The sequence below is a fragment of the Trichosurus vulpecula genome, chromosome 3 (genome assembly GCF_011100635.1).
Source record: "Trichosurus vulpecula isolate mTriVul1 chromosome 3, mTriVul1.pri, whole genome shotgun sequence".
Classification (NCBI taxonomy): Eukaryota; Metazoa; Chordata; class Mammalia; order Diprotodontia; family Phalangeridae; genus Trichosurus; species Trichosurus vulpecula.
This window is the reverse complement of record NC_050575.1, coordinates 7,881,943-7,895,533: the sequence shown is the minus strand read 5'-3', so window position 1 is coordinate 7,895,533 and position 13,591 is coordinate 7,881,943.

The window sequence follows — 13,591 nt, the reverse complement described above, 5'->3', positions numbered from 1 at the left end:
AAGAATAGTAGGTGAGATACCCAGAATTTCAAATGAGACAAAATCCAAGGAACCTATAGTAAAACCCAGGTTCTCAAATACTTCAAGAGAAATGCATGGTTTAGGCAAAAAGACAAACCAGAGATCTCAACACAAAGAGAAAAATCACTGAGAGTTAACTTGATAGATATTACTTATTCAACTTTGGCAGCTAGGTGGCACAGTAGATAGAGTGACCTCACCCAGAGTCAAGAAGACCCAAATTCAACTCCAGCCTCGCATATTTCCTAGCTTTGTGACTCTGTACAAATCACTTAACCTCTATTTACCTTTTTTCTTCATCTGTAAAATGGATATGATAATAACTTCTACTTCTCAAGATTATTGTGAGGTTAAAATGAGATAATAATAGTAAAGCACAGCACCTGGAAAATATAAGTGCTGTATAAATGTTAGCTTTTAGTATTATTTTTATTATTAAAAAGGATAGGTAAAGGACATGGGGTGTAGCAGCATGTCATAGTAGATGGAGTTCAGGCCTTCAAACCAAAAAGAAACTTCTGAATCATAAAGGCTGTCTGACCCAGGCAAGTTACTTAATCACTCAATGCCCTTGACAGCTATCTAAAATACTGAGTAGCAGAGGAGGTACAAACCTGTATATACTGCTACTAGGTGGCACAGTGAACAGGGTACCTGGCCTGGAGTCAGGAAAACTCCTTTTCATGAGTTCAAATCTGGCCTCAGACACCTAGTTAGCTATGCGATGCTGGGCAGCAAGTTGCTTAACCCTGTTTGCCTCATTTTCCTCATATGTAAAATGAACTAGAGAGGAAAATGGCAAACCATTTCAGTATCTTTGCCAAGAAAACTCCAAATGGAGTCACAAAGAGTCACACACCGCTAAAAACAAGTAAACAATGAAACCAAGCAGTACTGGAAGAGAGGGTTTCCTAAACAATGAAATCACAGGTTCATTTTGTATCTCCACCCTATATTCATTTGTGAACATCAAGAAACTAAAAAGATAAACAGGGATAGTGCTTGGCTGCATACCAATAAAGTGGTTTTTCTTTCAGGTTCTTCACACATAAGATGACCCAGGAGAAGAGAAGCCATGAATATACTAAGAAGGACCATAAACACAAGAAAGCCACAAATGTCAGAGACATCACCATGATGAGCATCTTAGACACTTGTGGTACCTAAGCTTTATATGAAACTATATTACTATGTGAACTACACAATCCATAAGAAGGTGGTGAGGAAGCAATCTCATGTAATATTATTGCTATCAAAGATCTTCCCCACCCATTCAATAGGCCTCAGGTGGGCCTAGGTGGGAAGGCTTGATTATATCTTTGTTTGTAAGTAGGCCTAAGGTCCCTACTTACTAGATGCTAAGCCGCTATGGGCATGAAGCCCTCAGGACCCTAAGGGAAGTTGCTCAGGCCAGAGCCAATGGAACGTGTACTGAGTTCTAGTCAATCATGAATTCAGCCAATCAGAGACCTGAGTTCTAGCCAATCAGCTGCCAGCTAGGACTGTATGAAAGGAGAGCCCAGAATTGAAGAGGAACAGAATGGAAGAGCAGAAGAGAATTGAAGGGAAGCAGAATTGAAGGGGAGCAGAACTGAGAGCAGAACTAAGAACAGCAGAACTGAGAGCAGCAAGACTGAGAGCAGCAGGACTGAGAGCAGTAAAACTGAGAGGAAGACGTTGAGGCAGCAGACATCAAGAGGGTGCTGAAGAGTAGACGCTGAGAAAAGCAGCATCGACAGAGCTGCAAAAGAGAGTGCTGAGTGGAGAATTAGGATTCGTGAGTGATTGTTTACAGGAAGTCCCTAGCAGGGGAGAAGGTTACAGGATGACTTGGTTCCTTGCTATAATACTGTTATAATTTCCTTGTTACTACATTGTGGTGGGCTTACTGGTTTTGGAATATAATTGCTACCATATAGAATTGGGGTTATTGGTTCTCAAAAGCTTGTGGAAATGAATGTTAAAAACTAAAAATTAATTAATAAAGAAAAATATTCAATATTTATTTATTATAACATTCTTTTAAAATTGTCTCCACCTGTTTTGTCAGTGACAAGGCAAGCAATAATATATCAATTATACCTGTGAAATAATAAGAAAAAAACATATTTCCATATTAGCTATACCATGGAAAAATTGAGAAAAATAAATTTAGAAAGTAATACTTCAGTTTGCACTCAGAGTTCATTAGATCTTATCTGAAAGTGGAGAATATTTTTCATCATGAGTCCTTTTGATTTTTCTTAAATCATTGTATGGATCAGAGTAGCTAAATCTTTCATAGTTGATAATCATTACAGTACTGTTCTTACTATATGCAAGGATCTCCCACTTCTGTCCACTTTGTTTTTGATCAATTCATATAGGTCACAATTTTTTTTTTCTGAAACCATCTCCTGAGTATTCCATCACAATCATATGCCAAACTTGTTCAGCCATTCCCCAACTGACGGAGATCTTCCAATTTCTAATTCTTTTCCACCACAAAAAGAGCTGATACACACACACACACACACACACACACACACACACACACACACATACACATATGAATATATGTATTTGCATATATATATACATATGTATACAGACATATGTATATATACATATATATGTGTATGTATAGAGAGATTCGTTAGTGATGTTGGATCAAAGGGTATGCAGAGTTTTATAATCCTTTAGGCATAGCTCTAAATTGTCCTCTACAGTGGCTGAACAAGTTAACACAACCCCCCACCAACATTTCATTAGTCTTCCACTTTTCCTTCATCCCTCTAGCATTCATTTGTGATAGACATAATAACATACTTCAGAGTTGTTTTAATTTGCATTTTTCCCAATTAATAATGATTTACAGAATTTTTTTATATTTCTATAGATAGCTTTGTTTTCTCCCTCTGAAAACAACCTGTTCATATCATTTGACAATTTATCATTTGGGGAATGGTTCTTGTTTTGCTAAATTTGAGTCAGTTATCTAAATATTTTAGCAAAGAGGCCTTTATAGAGAAACTTGCTGTAATTTTTTTGATATGACATCATTCTCTATGGTACCTTCTATCAAAATATAATTTCCCAAATAATCTCCTTTAATTAGGTTTATTTTTGTTTTTGCTCTGCTTGATATCATGAGTGCTATGCCTTACCTTTTTATTTTCAATTCAGCTGAAGCATAATAGATTCTGCTCCATCTCCCTATTTAAACTCTGTGTGTGTGCCTTTTTGTTTCAGGTATGTAAATAAATTGTTATTTACAATTGAAGATATGAATAAGCTCATCCCATTTATATTCACAATTAGGATTATTAATGGTGAAGTTCCCTCTACCCTGTTTACTTCTGTTTGTCCTCTCACTTTTTTTAACCTACTCCTTGTCAAAAGTCTGTTTCTTTTTCCTGACAATTGCCTCCAATAATCTACCCTTCCTTTTTTCATTGTCCACATTTCTCTTATCCCATTTCCCTCCTATTTCTATGTTGGGGGAGATAAATTTCTATACCCAACTGAAAACAGCTGTAATATTCCTGATAGTTTCCATTTTGGGATTTCTTTCAGCAGCTGATTGGTGGATTCAGTCAGTTTCTATTTCTATCCAGTTCTAGGATATCAAAGCAGTTTTGCTTGGTAATTTTTTTTAAATTTTATTTATTTAATATTTTTAGTTTTCAGAATTGATTCTCAGAAGAGTTTGAATTACAAATTTTCTCCCCATTTCTACCCTTCCCCCAACTCCAAGATGGCATATATTCTGATTGCCCCATTCCCCAGTCAGACCTACCTCCAGTCACCCCACTGCCCACTCCCATCTTCTTTTCCCTTACTTTCTTGTAGAGCAAGATAGATTTCTATGCCCCGTTGCCTGTATATCTTATTTCCTGGTTGCATGCAAAAACTTTTTTTTTGAACATCTGCTTTTAAAACTTTGAGTTCCAAATTCTCTCCCCACTTCCCTCCCCACCTACCCTCCCTAACAAGGCAAACAATTCAACATAGGCCACATGTGTATCATTATGCAAAACCCTTCCACAATACTCATGTTGTGAAAGACTAACTATATTTTGCTCCTTCCTATCCTATCCCCCTTTATTGAATTTTCTCCCTTGACCCTGTCCCTTTTTGAAAGTGTTTGCTTTTGATTACCTCTTTCCCCTATCTGCCCTCCCTTCTATCAGCACCCCCTTTTTTATCTCCTTCCTCTTTCTTTCCTGTGGGGCAAGATACCCAACTGAGTCTGTATGTTATTCCCTTCTCAGGTCAAATCTGATAAAAGCAAGATTCACTCATTCCCCCTCACCTGCCCACTCTTCCCTTCCTACAGAACTGCTTTTTCTTGCCACTTTTATGTGAAATAATTTACCCCATTCTGTCTCTCCCTTTCTCTCCCTCTCAATATATTCCTCTCTCATCCTTAATTGGATTTTATTTTTTTAGCTATCATCCCTTCATATTCAACTCACCTTATGCCCTCTGTCTGTGTATGTGTATATATATATATATATATATGTATGTATGTATGTATGTATGTATATTCCCTTCAGCTACCCTAATACTGAGGTCTCATAAATTATACATACCATCTTTCCATGTAGGAATGTAAACAGAACAGTTCAACTTTAGTAAATTCCTTATTATTTCTCTTTCTTGTTTACCTTTTCATGCTTCTCTTGATTCTTGTGTTTGAATGTCAAATTTTCTATTCAGCTCTAGTCTTTTCACTGAGAAAGCTTGAAAGTCCTCTATTTTATTGAAAATCCATATTTTGCCTTGGAACATGATACTCAGTTTTTCTGGGTAGGTGATTCTTGGTTTTAATCCTAGCTCCATTTACCTCCACAATATCATATTCTAAGCCCTTCAATCCCTTTATGTAGAAGCTGCTAGATCTTGTATTATTCTGATTGTGTTTCCACAATACTCAAATTGTTTCTTTCTGGCTGCTTGCAGTATTTTCTCCTTGACCTGGCAGCTCTGGAATTTGCCAACAACGTTCCTAGGATTCTTCTTTTTGAGATCTTTTTCAGGAGGCTATCAGTGGATTCTTTCAATTTCTATTTTACCCTCTGGCTCTAGAATATCAAGGCAGTTCTCCTTGATATTTTCTTGAAAGATGATATCTAGGCTTTTTTTTTTTTTCCTGGCTTTCAGGTAGTCCAATCATTTTTAAATCATCTCTCCTGGATCTATTTTCCAGGTCAGTGGTTTCTCCAATGAGATATTTCACATTGTCTTCCATTTTTTCATTCCTTTGGTTCTGTTTTATAATATCTTGATTTCTCATAAAGTCACTAGCTTCCACTTGCTCCAATCTAATTTTTAAGGTAGTATTTTCTTCAGTGGTCTTTTGGACCTCCTTTTCCATTTGGTTAATTCTGCCTTTCAAAGCATTCTTCTCCTCATTGGTTTTTCAGAGCTCTTTTGCATTTGAGTTAGTCTATTGTTTAAGGTGTTGTTTCCTTCAGTATTTTTGGGGTCTCCTTTAGCAAGTCATTGACTTGTTTTTCATGGTTTTCCCGCATCACTTTCATTTTTCTTCCCAGTTTATCCTCTCATTCTCTAACTTGCTTTTCCAAATCTTGAGCTCTTCCATGGCCTGAGACCAGTTCATGTTTTTCTTGGAGGCTTTTGATGTAGGCTCTTTGACTTTGTTGACGTCTTGTGGCTGTATGTTTTGGTCTTCTTTGTCACCAAAGAAAGATTCCAAAGTCTGAGTCTGAATCTGAGTCCGTTTTTGCTGTGGGGCCATGTTCCCAGCCAACTTACTTGACGCTAGAGTTTTTTGTTGAGATTTGACTGCTTGTAGAGTAGAGAGTACTTTGTCCCAAGCTTAAGGGTCTGTGCTGTTGTTTTCAGAGCTATTTCTACACAGCAAGCTCTGCCACACAAGCATTACTCCTCCCCCAAGAACCGCCAACCCGTACCATGACTCAGATCTGAGCAGGCCCTGCACTCCAGCTCAGATCCACCACTTAATTCCTCCCACCAGGTGGGCCTGGGGCATGAAGCAACTGAAGCTGTAGTTCTGTAGCTGCACCACCTCTGCTGCCCCTGTGGTGGTGGCTGAACCAGGAACTCCTTTCACTCTGTCCCAGGAGTTTTTCCCACTAACCTTCTCTGATTCAAGGCACTAGGGCGTATTCTGCCCCGCTCCCAGTCTGGTTGTTCTGGGCGCAGCTCACGCTGGTCTCTGCTCCCCTCTGCTCCCAAGATGGTGTGATAGACCTTACCCAGTGACCATACAGGCCGTCCTGGGCTGGAGCCCTGCTTCCCTCTGCTATTTCATGGGTTCAGCAGTTTTAGAATTTGTTCAGAGCCATTTTTTATTGGTGTTTGGAGAGTGCTGGGGGAGAGCTTTAGGCACGTCCCTGCCTTCTAGCCCCCAACTTGACTCCATTCCTCCTTGCTAATTTCTTTTTTTAATTAATTAATATTTATTTTTAGTTTACAACATTCAGTTCCTCAAGTTTTTGCGTTTCAAATTTTTTCCCTTCCCTCTCCTCTCTCATCCCCACCCAAGAGGACGTGCAATCTGATATAGGTTCTACATACCCCTTCATACTAAATATATTTTCATGATAGTCAAGTTGTAAAAAGAACTATAACCAATGGAATGAGCCATGAGAAGGAAGAAACAAAACAGAAACAACAAAAAAATGGAGAACAAAGGGTTTGCATCAATCTGTATTCTGACTCTTTAAAACCTTGCATTGCTGAGAAGAGCCAAGTCTATCAAAGTTAGTCATCAGAGATACTGGGTGTCTGTAATTGTATATAATATTTCTGGTCTGCTCCCCTCACACACCATCAGATCATATAAGTCTTTCTAGGTTATTGTGAAGTCCATCTGCTCCTCATTTCTTATTGCATGATAGTATTCCATTACATTCATAAACCACAACTTGTTTAGCCATTCCCCAGCTGATGGGCATCCCCTTGATTTCCAGTTCTTTGCCACCATAAAAATTGCTGCTATAAATATTTTTGAACATGTCGGTCCATTTCCCACTTTTATGATCCTTTTGGGATACAGTCCTAGAAGTGATATTGCCGTGTCAAAGGGTATGCACATTTTTATGGCCCTTTGGGCAAAGTTTCAAATTGTTCTCCAGAATGGCTGGATCAATTCACAACTCCACCAACAATGTAACAATATTCCAATTGTCCACATTCTCTCCAGCATTTATCATTTTCCTGTTTTGTCTTGTTACCCAATCTGACAGGAGAGATGTGGTACCTAACAGTTGTTTCGATTTGCATTTCTCTAATCAATAGTGATTTAGAGCATTTTTTCATGTAACTAGAGAAAGTTTTAATTTCTTCCTCTGAAAACTGCCTGTTCATATCCTTTGACCATTTCTCAATTGGGGAATTACTTGTATTCCTATAAATTTGACCCAGTTCTCTGTATATTTTAGAAATGAGGCCTTTGTCGGAGACACTGGTTGTAAAAATTCTTTCTCAATTTTCTGCTTCCCTCCTAATTTTTGTTGCACTGGCTTTGTTTGTAGTAAAAATTTTCAATTTCATGTAATCAAAATTATCCATTTTGTATTTTGTAATGTTCTCTAACTTGTTTGCTCATGAATTCTCCCCTTCTCCATAAATCTGACAGGCAAACTATTCCTTGCTCTCCCAAAGAAGTTATAGTATCAGCAATTATATCTAAATTGTGAACCCATTTTGACTTTATTTGGGTATATGGTGTAAGATATTGGTCTAAGCCCAGTTTCTGCTGTACTGTTTTCCAGTTTTCCCAGAAGTTTTTGTCAAATAGTGAATTCTTAACCCAGTAGCTGGATTCTTTGGGTTTATCAAAGAGTAGATTGCTATAGTCATTGACTACTGAGTCTTGCATACCTAACCTATTGCACTGATCCACCACACTGTTTCTTAGCCAGTACCACAAACTTCTGATGGCTTCTGCTTTATAATAAGTTTAATATCTGGTATGGCTAGGCCACCTTCTCTAGCTTTTCTTTTCATCAATTCCCTTTATATTCTGGACCTTTTTTTCTTCCACATGAAATTTGTTATTATTTTATCCTGCTCTGTAAAATACTTTTTTGGTAGTTTGATTGTTATGCCACTGAATAAGTAAATTAATTTAGGTAAAATAGTCATTTTTATTATATTGGCTCAGCCTAACCATGAACAACTGATGTTTTTCCATTTATTTAGATCTGACTTTCTTTGTGTGAAAAGTGTTTTGTAATTGTGTTCATATTGGTCCTGGGTTTCTCTTTGCAGGTAGACTCCCAAATATTTTATAGTGTCTACAGTAATTTTAAATGGAATTTCTCTTTCTATCTCTTGTTATTGGACTTTGTTAGTAATATATATGAATGCCAAGGATTTATGTGGGTTTACTTTATATCCTGCAACTTTGCTAAAGATATTCATTATTTCAAGTAGTATTTTACTGGATTCTGTAGGATTCTCTAAGTAAATCATCATGTCATCTGCAAAGAATGATAACTTAGTTTCTTCTTTGCCTATTCTAATTCCTTTAATTTCTTTTTCTTTCCTATTGCTAAAGCTAACATTTCTAGTTCCAAATTGAATAATAGGGGTGATAATGGACAGGCTCGTTTGACCCCTGATTTTAATGGAAATGCATCTAGCTTATCCCCCTTACATTAATGCTTGCTGATGGTTTTATGTAGATGCTACTTATGATTTTAAGGAAGACTTTGTTTATTCCTATGCTTTCTTGTGTTTTTAATAGGAATAAGTGTAGTATTTTGTCAAAGGCTTTTTCTGCATCTATTGAGATAATCATATGATTTCTTCTACTTTTGTTGTTAATATGACCAATTATGCTGATAGTTTCCTAATATTGAAGCAGCCTTACATTCCTGGAATGAATCCTACCTGGTCATAGTGTATTATTCTCATAAGTTGCTGTAAACTTCTTGTTAATATTTTCTTTAAAATTTTTGCGTCAATATTCATTAGGGAAATTGGTCTATAATTTTCTTTCTCTATTTTGACTTTTCCTGGTTTAGGTATCAGTACCGTATTTGTATCATAAAAAGAATTTGGTAGGACTCCTTCTTCACCTATTTTCCCAAATAGTATATAAATTATTGGAATTAATTGTTCTTTAAATGTTTGATAGAATTCACTTGTAAATCCATCTGGCCCTGGAAATTTTTTCCTAGGAAGTTCATGGATGGCCTGTTCAATCTCTTTTCTGAAATGAGATTATTTTACTTTCTTTTCTGTTAATCTAAGCAACTAATATTTTTGTAACCATTCATCCATTTCCCAAAGATTGTCAAATTTCTGGGCATAAATTGGGCAAAATAATTCCTAGTTATTGTTTTAATTCCCTCTTCATGGGAGGTGAATTCAGCCTTTTTCATTTTTTATACTGGTAATTTGTTTTTCTTCTTTCTTTTTTTAAAATCAAATTGACCAAAGGTTATCAATTTTATTGTTTTTTTCATAAAAGCAGCTCTTAGTTTTATTTATTAGTTCAATAGTTTTCTTGATTTCAATTTTATGAATCTCTCCTTTGGTTTCCACTATTTCTAATTTTGTATGTAATTGAGCATTTTCAATTTGTTTTTTTTTCTAGCTTTTTCAGTTGCCTGCCCAATTCATTGATCTCCTTTTTCTCTATTTTATTCATGTAAACATTCACAGATATAAAACTTTCCCTAAGAACTGCTTTTGCAGCATCCCATAAATATTTGCATGTTGTCTCATTATTTTCATTCTCTTGAATGAAGTCATTCATTGTTTCTATGATTTGTTCTTTGACCTACTCATTTTGGGGATTAGATTCTTTAGTTTCCAATTAATTCTTAGTCTATCTTTCCATGGTCCTTTATAACAAATAAGTTTTGTTGCATCATGATTTGAAAAAGATGCATTGACTATTTTTGCCTCTCTGCACTGGACTGTGAGGTTTTTAAGCCCTAGTATGTGGTCAATTTTTGTGTATGTGCCATGTACCACTGAGAAAAAAGTATATTCCTTTCTATCTCCATTCAATTTTCTCTAGAGGTCTATAGTATATACCTTTCCTAAAGTTCTCTTCACCTCCTTAACTTCTTTCTTGCTTATTTTGAGGTTATATTCATCACATTCAGAGAGGGGGAAGTTAAGGTCCCCAGCAGTATAGCTTTGCTGTCAATTTTTTTTCCTGTAACTCACTTAACTTCTCTAAGAATTTGGATGCTGTACCACTTGGTGTATATACGTTAAGTAATGATGTTACTCCATTGTCTATCGTGCCTTTTAGCAGGATATAATTTCCTTCTTTATATTTTAGTTAGATTTATCTTTTCTTTTGCTTTGTCTTAGATTAGGATTGCTACCACTGCTTTTTTTTACCTTAATTGAAGCATAATATATTCTACTCTAGCCTTTTAGCTTTTCCCTGTGTGCATCCCCTTGTTTCAAATACATTTATTTTAAACAACATATTGTAAGATTATGGTTTTTAATTGACTCTGCTCTCTGCTTCTATTTTATGGGAGAGTTCATCCCATTCACATTCACTGTTGTGATGAGTATCTGAGTCTTTCTCTCCATACTTTTTGTTCCCTGTTTATGTTTTTATTTCTCCCTTCTCCCTTCCCTCCTCAAAAGAGTTTTGCTTTTGACCACCCCCTCCCTCAATTTCCCTTCCTATCATCCCCCCTCCCTTATTTTACCCTTTCCCCTTACTACTTCTTCCCTCCCTTCTATCCACCACCCCACTTTGCTTTCCCCTTTCTCCTCCTACTGCCTGTAGGACAAGTTAGATTTTTATGCTTAACAGAGCATGTCATTCCCTCTTTGAATCAAATGCAATGAGTAAAGCTGAAACAATGTCCATCTCTCTCCTTTGTTTACGTCTACTATAATATGTTTTTGTGCCTTTTCATGTGATGCAATTTACCCTTTTCTGATTCCTCATTTCCTCTTCTCACATTATAATCCCTTTGCCCCCTTAGTTAGATTTTTTTTACCATTACATCAGTTATTTTATACCCACACCTTCTATCCACTTACATCCTTTTCAAATGTCACAAGAAATATACAATTTTCTAGATTAACCAGTATCATCCTCCCATATGGGAATGTAAACAGTCTGGCCTCATTGAATAACAAGGTATTTTTCCTTTTTTTCCTGTTTGCCATATTATGCCTCTCTTGAGCCCTGTATGTGAAGATGAAATTTTCCATTGATCTCTCATCTTTCATCAGGAAGGTTTGGAAATCCCTTATTTCATTGAATGTCCATCTCCTTGTCTGAAAGATTATGCTCAATTTTGCTGGGTAGTTGATCCTTGCTTGTAGCCCAAGCTCCTTTGCTTTATAGAATATCATATTCCAATTCCTACAATCATTTAATGTAGAAACTGCAAGATCCTGTGTGACCCTGACTGTAGTTCTTTGATATTTGAATTGTTTTGGGGTTTTCTGGCTGCTTGTAGTATTTTATCCTTGACCTGATATTTCTGGAATTTGGCTACAATTTTCCTTGTTGTCTTCAATTTGGCCAATTCCCATGGCTGTACAGAGGCATACCTGGGGTCCTGGTTTTGTTGCTTGCCAGCTCTACCTCCCTGCAGCTCAGGATCTCCTGCTGGTCTGCTGTGCTGGGGCTTGCTGGAAGGGCTCTGGTCCTGCCCTGGACCCCTTTAGCCACTGCAGGAGAGACCCTTCCCATCCATATCCCTATCCTACATACCTAAAAGACTGCTGTACTCCTAGGATCCACTATTCCAGGATTTTTCCTGGGGCAATATTCTCTAGGTTTTTCAAAGTTTAATAAGGGGGGAATGAGAGCACTTACTTTACTGTGCCATCATGGATCCCAGAAGTTAAAGTATGTGACTTTCTGTGGGCTCTTATCCCCAGGAGTAGCTGCTGCTCCTATCTCAGGCCCTGTGCTTTTGTCTCACCCAGTTCCAAGAGCCCCCCATCCTGTGCTGAGAGGTTTGGGTATTGCTACTGCTACTACTGGTGATTGAGTTTGCCAAGGCTGGGCCTTCTTCCATTCTCCTATGACTGAGTCTGTGCTTGTGTAGCCTGCACACTCTGTGATATCCCAGCCTGGCCCAACAGATCATTCTCATAAATCTTCCCAGCCTGTCCTGGGTTGGAAATCCATCACATTCTATCTCTCAGTGGATTCTGCCTCCTCAAAATTTGTTCAAATTCACTTCTTAGAAGAACCTAATGGAATTTATGAGAGAGCTCTGGTGAGTCACTGCTTTCACTCTGCCATCTTGGCTCCATCCCCCTTGATAATTTCTTGAAATATGATGTCTAGGCTTTCTTTTTGAGCAAGGCTTCCAAGTGGTCAACTAATTCTTAAATTATCTCTCCTACATCTATTTTCCAGGTCAGGTTTTTTTTTTCAGTAAGGTAATTCACAATTTCTCCTACTTTTTACTTCTTTTCACTTTGTTTTTATTGTTTCTTGATTTCTCATAGAGTCATTATCTTCCAGTTGCCAACTCTAATTTTTAAGGAATTTTTTTCTTCAATTGCCTTTTGTACATTTTAGTCCATTTAGCCAATTCTACTTTTTGAGGAGCTGTTTTCTTCAGTGAATTTTTGCGCCTCCTTTGCCGTTAGACCAATTCTATCTTTTAAGATGATATTTTCTTCATTATTTTTGTGGCTCTTTTAATACAGTGTTAATTCTCTTCTCATAATTTTCTTTCATCACTGTAATTTCTTTCCTAATTTTTTTACTCTACCATTAACCTCTTCATTTAACTCTTCTAGAACTCTTTTTAACCTTGGGTCTCATTGGCAATTTTCTTTGAGGCTTTTCTTGTGCAGTTTTCATTTTGTTTTTTTCTTCTGAGTTTTGTTTTAGTCTTTTAGTTTTAGTCTTTCCTGCCGCTGTCGCTGCTTTTTATTGTAAAGTTCTTTTTGTTTATTTTGTTTATTTGGAGGTTTTTAGGTCATTTTTCCATCCTATTTCTTTACTTTGAACTTTATGTTAAAGTTTGGCTCTGCTCACCTAACATTGGAGAATTACTGTGTTGAGCTTGAGGTATTTCTGTGCTTCTGTTTTCAGAGCAAGTTCAGGGGGTCTGCAAATTTTCATTTCCAAGGTGGTATGATCCAAGGGAAGGTGAGGTTACTGTTCTGGCTTTTAACCGGGGAGAGCCCCTGCTGCCCATGCCACCACAAAAGTTAGCACTCCTCTTGGCCCTGCAACTGTGACCAGGTTCCCTGCTCTCCTGAAATACTAAGTACTAGAGCTCTTCTTCTTTGGAACTGAGACTAGGGTCCCTGTTCTCTTTTGAATGACCACAAGCTCTCTTTGCTGCCCTAGACCTGTGAACCACAATTTCTTATGAGCAATAGATTCCCAAGTCAGCTCTATGTGCACCCAGTGCCATTAAATGGTCTCCTGTAATCTCTTTATGATCAATTGTCTGACTCTCTTATAGTCTTTGGCTGATAGCCCTTGAAGTTCCTGCTCCTACTGCCACTATTATGGCTGCTTCTAAGGTCTGAGGTATAGTCTTCTGGCTGGCCACCATTATGATGACACAAGCCTCTCCTGCCAGCCTCCTAAGTTGTCTGGAGCTAGAAAAAGTCTCACTTTGACCTT